The sequence below is a fragment of the Mastigoproctus giganteus genome, chromosome 5 (genome assembly GCF_048544385.1).
Source record: "Mastigoproctus giganteus isolate SK-2022 chromosome 5, ASM4854438v1, whole genome shotgun sequence".
Lineage (NCBI taxonomy): Eukaryota > Metazoa > Arthropoda > Arachnida > Uropygi > Thelyphonidae > Mastigoproctus > Mastigoproctus giganteus.
Genome location: NC_143579.1, coordinates 143419933 through 143432126, shown reverse-complemented (window position 1 = coordinate 143432126; position 12194 = coordinate 143419933). Strand labels below are relative to the sequence as shown.

Genomic DNA, 12194 nt, shown 5'->3' with positions numbered 1-12194 from the left:
TTTTTCTTTTTTTGGTGGCTAAAGGAGATGGTACAGAAAGGCTTCAACAGGGGGGAAAAAAGAGCACACCATTTCTAGTGTGTAAGGATTCATAATAAAAGAAATCTCTCATCTGGCCCATTATTTGTCTTACAGAAGAGTGACTATGGTAATGTGTTAAAACCTGCTTATTTAATAGTGTATGTAGTTGTATATGGGCCTATATTTTATAGATTTTAATAAAATAGTCATTGGAGATAGTATTTATTGTTACAGGTCTTGCAGCCACAGGGGTTTACCCCAACTCCACAATGATCTTCTGTGTCATAAAAACAGACTTTGTAAAGGCCAGAAAAGTGCTAGATTTTAGTGTGTGTTGGTCTGTTGTTCATCTGGCCTCTTTGTTGTTGGGTCTTGAAAGACAAAGGCCTGCGCTTGACCTTCCTTTACCATGTGGAGGTGGGCCATGCGGTATAGTCAAGGCATGTAAGGCTCTGGTGGGTTGAACCCAGGCAACACTTAGGCTTGCCAGGGAGGACCCAAAAAAAGGAGAAATTTTTATTGGAGACAAGCATGGCAATGAAGTTTGAGTGTTGGTGAAAAATGGAGAAAAGTAAAGAGTGAATGAAAAGAAGGCCTCCACCAGGAAATATAAGAATAGGGGATAGAGGAGCATGGGTGGACTGTTTAGCGTAGTAATATCATTTTGGTTGGGGAGGCCCACCAGGTGAAAAGTATGGAAGGGAAGCAGGGCCTTTATATGAGAGAATGGAAGAATAAAATTTATTGGGCCAAGGGAGCCATATATGCAGAGTTTTGGTTAGCATCTAGCGCAGCCACGATTTCTCGAGCTCCTGAATTTCGAATTATATAATGTGTTTAAAGTGATTTCTTCCACTGGAAAAGTGTGCCAGCTGAAAGAACTAAGCAAGCGGATTACGTCGGTGAGAAAATTCTGTTATTAGCAGAGTTATCTTGTAAGAACTCGCTCATTATCTGCCTAATCTCATTAGGCTTAGCATTCTGCTGGCCGCGTTCTAACACGTTTTGCTGTAGTTACATGCGCATTGTCGATAATTAGGCTTAGCTGTTTCACTACTGTATTTCTCTTTGGAAATAAGAATCCGGGGTTTGAAGGATATTGGCTCGTTCCCACTGGGAGTTTGCTTCTTAGTTTGAACATTAAGTATGAACCGTTTTTAGTGTCTGCGGAGTTTTCATGACAACCCTGCTAAGAAAACAGGAAGTTGGACAGTTTTAGTGTGTTTAATAGAATCGAAGCGGTGAATATGCCACCGTGGCCCCGTAACCACGCTGCTGTGTATTTTTAGTGCTCTATGTTTAATCAAAAATTTGTGTGTTTAGTTGTCAAAGTATGATAAATTTTTGTACGGCCGTTCTCAGAATTTAATGAGCTCTTGGATGAACATGTTGTTTCTGCAATGAAGTTAAAAGGTAACTTTTTAATTATATTTTCTAATTTTAATGCTGACTACATCAACTTTTAACGTACGTGATGTATTCTTATAAGCTTATACAAAGCAATAACTAAGACCTTGATCGGAGTCGTTTGGTACCTACTCCAAGGTAGTTTTGGAAAAGTTAACTCCCACAGAGACTTGAACCATAATCATAATTGTAAGTAGACAATTGTTTCCCTGCCTCAACAAATTTTACTGCCACGTATAACAACGTTAAAGCTATAGAAACTTGGAGACCAGGCCTTTTGTGATAGTCACGCAGAAATCGGCTTAGAAGAGCAACGAAAACTGAACTCGGCGTGTTTTGAGTTTTCTCGGGGAAAAAGCAAGCTTTTTTCATAACCGAGGATGAGGAGAACAGAGACATGCCTGATTTGCAAGAATCAGGTAAAAAATACGCTTTTCTGTATATGCTGCAAAATGGAATATTGTCTCAAATGTGCCTCAGTGGCGCATAGGACATTTAAGAAAATGAAGCAAAAAAAAAATGAATGGATTTGTTCTGGCTGTACTGCAACAGAGATAAACCGAACCGGGAAAATATCTGATAAAAAACGAAAAGAAGCGCTCTCTAAGATTATTGATGAATTATCAGATGATGAAGTCTCTCTTGAGAATTCAGAGATAAAAACCCTTGGATCCAAACTCACTCTACAAGACACCAATTGTACAGACACTCTACAGTTAATTAATCAAATTTGTTCAGAGCAAAACTCGTCAATAAATCGAAGCAACACAAATCATCATGACTTGAAATCCCATATAGATGAGTTACAAATCAGACTAGATATGGTCATTACCAACCAGGACCTTTTAAAACAGCAAATCCGCAAGATATTAACAACTCAACAAGAACTCATAATGAGTTCTGAAAAAGAAGAACAACGGAACAAAAAAACTCAGCGAACAAGTTACCACGATCTATAATATGATGCGCACGTCAAGGAACAACCATGCTTCATTTTGCAATATGCATGGAATGGAACTTAAATCAAAAGGGCTAGATGCAGTCAAGAGCAGACCATCTGAACATAACAACATGAATGAAAATTCTGATATGAATAACATGGTTAGTATACAACTTTTGTTGCGAGATGTTCCATCTGATGTAATTTCAAAGAATCGTAATACCGATAAACCGATCCCTCCTGCGGATACCCTCAATAACTGTCATAACGAAGCACCCAAGTTAATCAGTTGCAAAACGCCGGGGTGTATCAGGGGTGAGATAAGTTTTTCGTCGCAATGCTTGTTGCAACCGTCGTGCACCAATGACAAATTAACTGTTTCTCAGGCCCGGAGCAATAATAATGCATTAATACAAACCGATATCTCTTTGCCAGGAACAGTGTCAACGGCTGCACTGTCCATAAAGGACAACCCAAGGCCAGAAATCCAGAACGAGTCAATAAGCAAGTCTGTAGCAGATGAGTTGCAAAGAAATTTCATACCTGTGCTAATAGATAAACTGATGTCTGCTCTTAATGATCTGTTATTTTTTTATTTTGTTATTTTATTTTTTTTAGGAGCATTAGCAACTAAGGCCATATTGCTCCGGGATATGCGGTGGTCATTCTCTGACCTTCCCGCATCCTCCGTATTTGGTGGTGACGGGCTCGAACCCCGGTCTAATCAAGAAGCTTGTGCTACGCACTGCTGCTCCTTCCCACCTGGCTACGGAGGCGCCGCTAAATGATCTATATACCAATATGCAAATCAAAACCGGATGTTTCAAAATTCATAAGTTTTCCAAACAAAATGAACCAGCTAACAGAACCAATACTCAAATCACCGCCCAATCCGCAGAGAAAGATATTTTGACCTCACACAATCCCGCCGAATTGGAATGTTGCCCAAATACTCAGAGAGACAATCACCTTTCAGAGGAACCTCAATTCCCTAATGTAGCAAGCAGCGAAGTCCCGGTCTTGAATTCGTGTCAAGCAGCTGAACAGAGGTGCGATCCACAAGTGGAAGCCAACCAAATTAGCATCCTACCTCCAAAATTGACCTCAGTTTTACCATCTGTGCTGCTGTCTGAAAGCAGCCATTGCTCACCTGTCATGAACAAACAATCTTGGGCAAAAATCGCTGCTACCCGTTCTATTTCATCTCAATTAACAGCTAATCAAAACCCTCATTTCCCCAGGACACCCTTTCAAATTAAGAGCCACCCTGCCAATAGCAAGGAAAAGTGTCAGATTAGGATTGGTACCTTCCACGTCCTCTATTCTGAAATCGATGAGCATGCCTTCCACCTCCCAGCACAGAAGTCTTTTTATTTCCCGACTGGGGCCACTGACAACTGCTGAGGAAATTGAGGCTGCAATGAGTAAAGAACTGCATACCAAAGTATCTGCAAATTTACTCAAGAAAACGCAAAATTACTCGTCCTTTAGAGTAGTTTGCGAAAGTCGGGCGTTCAGATCTGTTGCATCCACATCTGTATGGCCAGTTGGCACTTTAATCAGGCCTTTTTATGAACCGAAAGACCCAAAACCATCCATTTCCACTTCATCTTATGAGCAAAACCGAAAGACGACACAGCTCCCCCCTGCATGACTAACAAATTGTGAAACTACACTAGTGTCTCTCGACTGTCGAAAACTACTGCACCACATGTCCAGCTCCAATCACTCTCTTGCCCCAGCTACTGCTTATAAACATACCGATATGACACCACATAACCCTGCTTTTCAATCACTTTCAATTAACAGGATAATTTCCACAAAGCCTAATCTGTTGAGGTGTTCAAAACAATCTACAAATAGATCAGCACTTATAAAAATTCCCTTTCAACTCACCCTGAGAATTTTCTACCAAAATGTTCGGAGTCTCCGAAATAAGCTTGAAACCCTCGAACAACTCTTGTTGTCCAACAGCATGGATGTAATCTGTCTATCAGAAACATGGCTTCAACCTGACCAGGAGTCAATAGCCTATGCTCCGGCCGCTGGATTTTCATCGTTCTTCACGTCAAGATCTCAATCTAGAGGTGGCGGTGTTGCCATCTTCGTCAAAGATTCCAACCTGAAATTTGTGCACGTCACATCTAGCAACTCCTTATTTTATGAAGCAATACTCGTGACTGTGAAGCTTAATGCCTGTTTAATCGATTTAACGGCAATCTACATACCCCCAGCTCCAGATACTGCAACAGTTGATGATGCTACCGGCTGGATAATGAGTAAGTTACACCCTTCTGCTACGCACATACTGTGCGGCGATTTTAATCTTCCACCCAACCTGAGCCCTCTCTTTCAACGACTAATGAACAATCTCTCTCCATTAAAGTTGACGATTATCAATGAGGAGCCAACGAGAGGCACCAATCGCCTTGACTTGATTCTATGTTCTGGAATTTGCAGAGTCGACATTCCACCAGAAACGTCCTTCAATTCAGATCACGACCCAATTGCATTACTTCTTGTTCTGCCTATGCCCAACTTCAATTGCCATAATACTGTTGAAAAGAAAATCATATTCTCTCCGAATTTTCTGGATCCAAAAAAGTGCCTCGAGGCAGCGCAGTCTATTCCATGGCATGTGCTTGATGGATGTGACCCAATCCTCGCAGTTGATCTAATCACTAGATGGATAAATACAGTCACCCTCTATGCGTCAGCTAAAACCGTACACATTTCTCCAAGAACTAGAGCTTGGTGGACCAAAGATCTAGCGTGCAGTTTCCACAACAAACAGTATCTTCACAGGCAGTGGAAAATCTCTGGCACAACCCAAGATCGAATCCTATACTCCAGAGCAAGAGCTATGTTCAACAGACTCAAGGCATCAGCATTAAAGAGATACACTGATGCTACCTTGTCTAAAGGAAAAGCGCCATACTCATCAAGACACAGTCGCATTAATTCAAATCTTGATCTAGATAACTGGATGGACTACATTTCAAGATTCAATACCAATTCCGCCTCTGCTGAAATTCCTCTCCCAAACTCTCAATTTGCTCCTACTGATGACCTTTCCATAATTTCCATCACAAGACAGCAACTGATATATGCTATTAACTCCCTGAGACCATCTAGTACCGCAGGCCGTGATAAGATACCTCATTTCATAATTAAATGCCTTAGCCCCTATATTCTAGATGCATTACTCTCAATCTACAACTCTATTCTTTCCACACGAGTTTTCCCTACTCAGTGGAATGAATACTCTGTGAGGCCACTGCCTAAGGTCAAAGCACCAACAAGCCTAAAAGATTTCAGACCAATCTCAACTTCTTCCACCCTCCTCAAACTTCTAGAAAAGGCACTCCTTCCGGCATTAAACAAACAGTTGATGCCACAGAAGCCGAAACAGTTCCATTTCGCAGTTGAAAATAGATCCACCATAACAAACCTCATGGCCGCACAGACATAAATTCTTCAAGCCTTCGAAACTAAATCTGAATTAGCTATAGTATACGCTGACATTGAAGCTGCTTTTGACAGCCTAGACGTCACAGCCCTTCTCAGACTCCTGCAATTCTTCTTCAGGATTAATGGAGACCTACTAGCTTTCCTCACCGCCTTATTGAAGAATAGAAGTGTCCACCTCACTTTGAAGAAAACCCACTTTACAAGAAAAATTAATGCAGGAGTCCCTCAAGGTGGTGTCCTGTCTGGCCTTCTCTTCTCAGCGATTCTGATTCCTTTCATGAGTCATCGTGATGATGCTCTAATATATGCCGATGATATAAAGTTTCTTACCTTAATCCCACCGTCTGCAAACCCAATGGAAATTACGTCTTCCATCACAGAGAACTTGACCACTCTTTCAACTTACTTGAAGATGTTTGGATTAAACCTTAACCCGTCAAAATCTGCAATAATGACTTACTCATTAAAACAGCAACCAACAATAATTCAACCTTCAGTTTTAGGTACTCCCATCCCAGTAGTTACCTGCCATAAGGATCTCGGTGTCTATTTTGATCCGAAGCTGAAATTTAATGTCCACACAGAATACCTCCGGAAGCGATTTAACACCTTACGCTGGAGAGCGAAACAACACGTACTTCATTCCAATGATGCCGCAACCACTACCAGATATCTTCAAGCCACTGTTTATCCAGCTATTTTATACGCTGCTGAAATTTGGGCATCTGCGTCGCCTTCACTTCAAAAACCGGTGTTCTCGTGTGAATACTGGACCCTGAAATGGGCCACAAATAAACATCGCCGACCCCCTCAATTGAGAACAACTGACATGGCTGAGCAGCTAAATGTACCCAGGATCCCGAGGTTAATTGACAGCAGGCGTTTAATGACTTCAGTAAAAATGTACACTGGAGTAATAAACGCCCCAAACATCTGGGATTTCTGTCAGTGGCACAATCCTACGCCATCCTTGAGGTCAGAGCCCACACTAATCCTCAAATACAACCGGTTGAAACTGTGTTGTCGGTTCCTACCTGCCCAGGCACTCCCCAAAATTCAGGCACTGCTCCGTCTTGGAGTCGACCTTCAGAAATTAGCTACCGACTACAAATACCGTCACATGCTCCTCGAGTGGATTCCATCTGTGGAACTGGGATAATTTCCTCCATATGACGTTTAGTCCTCATTTTTCATTATTATAATTTACATGTTTGTAACTCATAATTTACATGTTTGTAACTCTTAATTTCCATGTAACAGTAATTTTTTTCCTTTTTGCCAATTAATTTCATTTATAATTTCATTTATAATGTATAACTCCTGGCCGTGTCGCCGTGTTGAGTATTATTGTCTCTAGTACATGTCCTGTACTTATTATCAATAAAGAATTTATTTTTATATTTTGTCAGAACCCTGATGTCCCATACCAGCCAGTATCAGCATCCCATGCCATGCTGTCTAAGAAAAGGAAACAGCATGACATCAGCAAGGGAGAAGGGTTCCAGGTGGGTTACTTCCCACTGGGGTCAAGTTGGGGGGTCACCTCTTAGACACAGGAGACAACACATACATATTGACCAATTATATGCCTAATATGTACACCGTGCATTTTTTTTTTTTAAATTACATATAGACATATATTCTGGTGCACAAAAACAGATGCACAGACATTCACATGTTTTCACTCACCATTTGCTCATCACCCATTGCACACAGACCAGACAGTGCACCTGGATATAAAGACCTCAACAGAATACCGTACATTTTTATTTTTTTAATTAACAAGGGAACACATAGCACTTACTTGGTTATTGCATAACTTTTATACATACCCAACTCATTTACAGGCGCCTCCGTAGCCAGGTGGGAAGGAGTAGCAGTGCGTAGCACACGCTTCTCGAACCGGGGTTCGAGCCCGTCACCGGCGTTCGAGGATGCGGAAAGGTCAGGGAATGACCACTGCATATCCTGGAGCAATATGGCCTTAGTTGCTAATGCTCCTAAAAACTAAATAACAAACAAACAACTCATTCACTCTATGCATACACAAAGCCTGCATTTGAAAGATGAAATTATTTATTTATTTATTTTTAATATGTATATAAACATATATCCAGGAGTGACAAACATTTAACTGGACATTTCCATTCATCTAGCAAGTTTCCACTCATTACAACACTCTGAATATAGACTACACTTTTTTTTTTGATCAGGCTAAGGATGCATAGGTACAACAGCCATATTGGGGATTTCTGCAGCCTAGCAAGGCACTACAAACCACACACTTGGTTGCCAAAACATACACAACCTCGACTTCCTGGGGAAAGGATACAAAGGAACTAGAGGTCAATGTTGGTAGAAGGATGTTGTGCCTTATTCTTCGATTTTCATTTAGTCAAGGGTGGGGGTTTATCTTTGTATGATATGTACCCCCCCCATCAACACAGACAATGTCAGCCATCTAGTATAACCATATATTAATATGGACTAGAGGCACTGCCTCGAGGGGAACGGTAGTGGGGATTGTGAAGTTGTCTAAATAATGACCAAAAAAATCCTCTTCTGTGTTTGAGTGTTCCTCTGAGACCTACTTAACCTGGTAGCCACAGATTAATGTGGCAGCTGAAGAGAAGAGGTAAATCAGTCTCATGCCAGGAATATACTTCCCAAGAAACACACTTGTTGAGAAAACAAGATTCAGTATAGCCCGGGGTGCTATACTGAACTTGTTTTCTGAACAAGTGTGTTTCTTGGGAAGTATATTCCTGGAATGAGTCTGATTTACCTCCTCTCTCCTGAGTATTGGCTGGCAAACAAGGACACTAAGCAATTTCCTCATGATCAGCCAACCGAACTTGAAAACAATATCGGCTGCTTTAGGTGAAATCCCCTCCCCCCCCTGGTCTGGCAGAAGAGAGGCCTTGAGCCAAATCCATCATACAATTTAATTTACTGCCTAGCCACTAATTATAATTTTTAACATGAGGGCCCAGGGCAGAACAATTTACCACAGATATCCTGAAAAAGGCCTCTGAGGTTGGGAAAATTCATATTTTAGAATTAAATCAGCTCACACACCAACCATAAGAATAAGTATTTACTGTAACTAAAATATTTACATATTAAAATAAAATAACTATTTACAAAAACTGCTATTATATTAAATTAAATTATATACATGTAAAAACATTAAAACTGTGATAAAATCCTTAAGATAAAATACACTAAAATAAACCGGATTAAAAGCGATAAAAACAATAAAAGTCTCTGGAGCTTTCGGAAGCATCGGCTTCCTTCCTCAGCAGTAACAAAACTTCCTGCAGCACGTCCATATATAACAGGCTCACGGTACCTATACACGTGGTGCAGTCGGCGCATGGTCTAAACTGGAAGCGGAAATAGCTCGGGAACGTGTTAAGCAGAACCGTTCATCCGTACTTAGGATGATAGTTTCAAACAGAGGATGCATACGCATACTTCTGTCCCTATTCATAATATTGTGGTCGGATGAACAGATTCGTAGGCTCTCGAGCCATTTATGGTTCCAGAACCCATGCGCTCGATCCACGATAACCGCATCCTCTGGGGAAATTTGATGCTGCTTCTCCCAAAAATGTTCGGCCAGAATAGAGCAGAGGATCATAGACAGATTTAGTAGAGGAATAGAGTCTAACCGTCAGGAATCGTTTCTTCCTGTGGCTACCGCATACATTCCTTACTATCCGGGGGTTACTGAGCATCTCGCTAGAGTTCTGCGGGGTTATAAAACACGCTGTGTGCAGCTTCCCGGGCGGAGGTTGCACACAGTGTTGTCTCAGGTAAAAGACCCAATAGCAAAGGGCCTGAGTAGTGGAGTAGTATACAGGATAAAATGCCCGGATTGTGGGGAATGTTATGTGGGCGAGACAAAACGACGGCTCAAGGATCGTCTGGGGGAGCATGCAAATGCTATAAAAACCGCTGATTACAATAAGTCTGCTGTGGCCGAACATTTTTGAGAGAAGCAGCATCAAATTTCCCCAGAGGATGCGGTTATCGTGGATCGAGCGCATGGGTTCTGGAACCGTAAATGGCTCGAGAGCCTACGAATCTGTTCATCCGACCACAATATTATGAATAGGGACAGAGGTATGCGTATGCATCCTCTGTTTGAAACTATCATCCTAAGTACGGATGAACGGGTCTGCTTAACACGTTCCCGAGCTATTTCCGCTTCCAGTTTAGACCATGCGCCGACTGCACCACGTGTATAGGTACCGTGAGCCTGTTATATATGGACGTGCTGCAGGAAGTTTTGTTACTGCTGAGGAAGGAAGCCGATGCTTCCGAAAGCTCCAGAGACTTTTATTGTTTTTATCGCTTTTAATCCGGTTTATTTTAGTGTATTTTATCTTAAGGATTTTATCACAGTTTTAATGTTTTTACATGTATATAATTTAATTTAATATAATAGCAGTTTTTGTAAATAGTTATTTTATTTTAATATGTAAATATTTTAGTTACAGTAAATACTTATTCTTATGGTTGGTGTGTGAGCTGATTTAATTCTAAAATAACAATTTACCACAGCTTATGCAACAGGGAGGAATTTCTGCACATATAGGAACATATAAAAACAGCCAAAACTCAATCCCACAAGGGAAAATTATTTCTCTCTCTCTCTCTCTCTCTCTCTCTCTCTCTCTCTCTCTCTCTCTCTCTCTCTCTCTCTCTCTCTCTCTCTCTCACATTGTTCTTCAAGTGACCCAGGCACACACATTTATTCATCTCTCACACATGAACATGAATGATCTCTCATCAAAATTGTGGAATACCTACACAACATTCCCACTTTTTTTTTTTTTTTTTTTTTTTTTTTTTATGAAAACCCCAAACACGAAAGGTATCAAAACCTATAGTACTTAGTACCGTGCATAGGTTGAAGGAGAAGTATTGGGGGAGGGGGATGCCGGAAACTTTGCTCTAGAGACTAAACATGGGTTTCACAAACAGGGTCCCAATGTCAAGCAAAGTAAAGTTACAAATTTAGCGAAATCTCATTCATTGTTTTGCCTGCTGTTCCTTTTGATAGATTGGACACATATAATAAGTGTCTCCAATCTTCAGGTGCACTGCAGGCAAAGTATGGGTCATCAGTCACACCAATATCAGTTAAATTGGTTTTTCAAGACCCACTTCCACTTAATAGGAAGGTCATATAGAGTCCAGGTGCAAACCAGGGAGGTGATTGGGGGAACACTGTAGCCACATTTGGTATGAACTTCCTTGTAATCTCACCCTTTGTGGGCTGTTCCCAGTATTCTTGCCATTGGCATTGCAACTCAGTGGCAATTTGTTTTGTTTCCCTTTTGACATCTACTGCCATATGACTACTGACTATGGTCATAGTTGCCGATGCGCCCAATAAATCCCGAAACAAACAAACGAAGGATAATGCCCAGATGTTCAGTGGGCATGGCTTTTCTGAATCTGTAATACAGGCCTCAAAATACTGTTTCCAAATTCAGGGGAGAGTGCCTGCCAAGACTGGCACTGTCCTCCTGAATTTCCTAATAGTATGTCATGCTGAGATGCACTGTACAGCAAGCTCTAGTCATAGGCAGTAAGATGTTTCTTTTCCAGTTTGTCCTTATTCCTGAATTTTGTTGGTCTAATATACCAAAATCAGCCCCATAGGTTATGACTGGAATGATAGTAGAAGGAATCAGTGGTCTAGATAGTCATTTAGTCAAATTTAGGTTGGGATAGTTTAGCTTAGCACGTGATTTAGTCAAATTATACTGGCTAACAACAAAAAAAAAAAAAAAAAAAAGCAAACAAAGGGTACTTTTGACTAAATTTAGCAGGTTCTAAAGGAAATTAAACTGTTGATTCCGTATAACACAAAATTATGTTTTTATTACACCTGTATTGAAAATATACCAAATTTAGGAACTAATTGAAAAACCCATTTCAAATATCCTACAGCAACACATATACTATCTTAAAAATGAGTCTCGTTCATTTTAAAATACTGTCATTACCCACTTAATACTATCAACTGGGGCCATAAAAACAGAGCACTAATTGAATCCACATTAGGCAGGGAGATTTATCCATCAAACATAATGTAAATAATTTTTAAGTTGCTGCGATCAGTGTTTCTGGCTGATTTTACGACATTTTTCTATATAACAATATCAAATGTTGTACAGCAATACCCCCGCATAGCACTGATAATTGGCACTGAAACTATTCTGTGTTATGTGAAACCGTGCTGATTGAGATATAATTATAATGGGTTTTAATTGAATGCATACCAGAGAAACAGTCTATAAACAAATTATAATAAATCTATAAACAATTTGTTTGATAG

At 40.5% G+C, this 12194-nt stretch overlaps 1 protein-coding gene across 1 annotated transcript in view; it reads left to right on the top strand.

Moving 5' to 3' along the window:
• LOC150085745 (lateral signaling target protein 2 homolog) overlaps positions 1–12194 on the top strand; it is a 430079-nt gene that overhangs the window by 232161 nt on the left and 185724 nt on the right.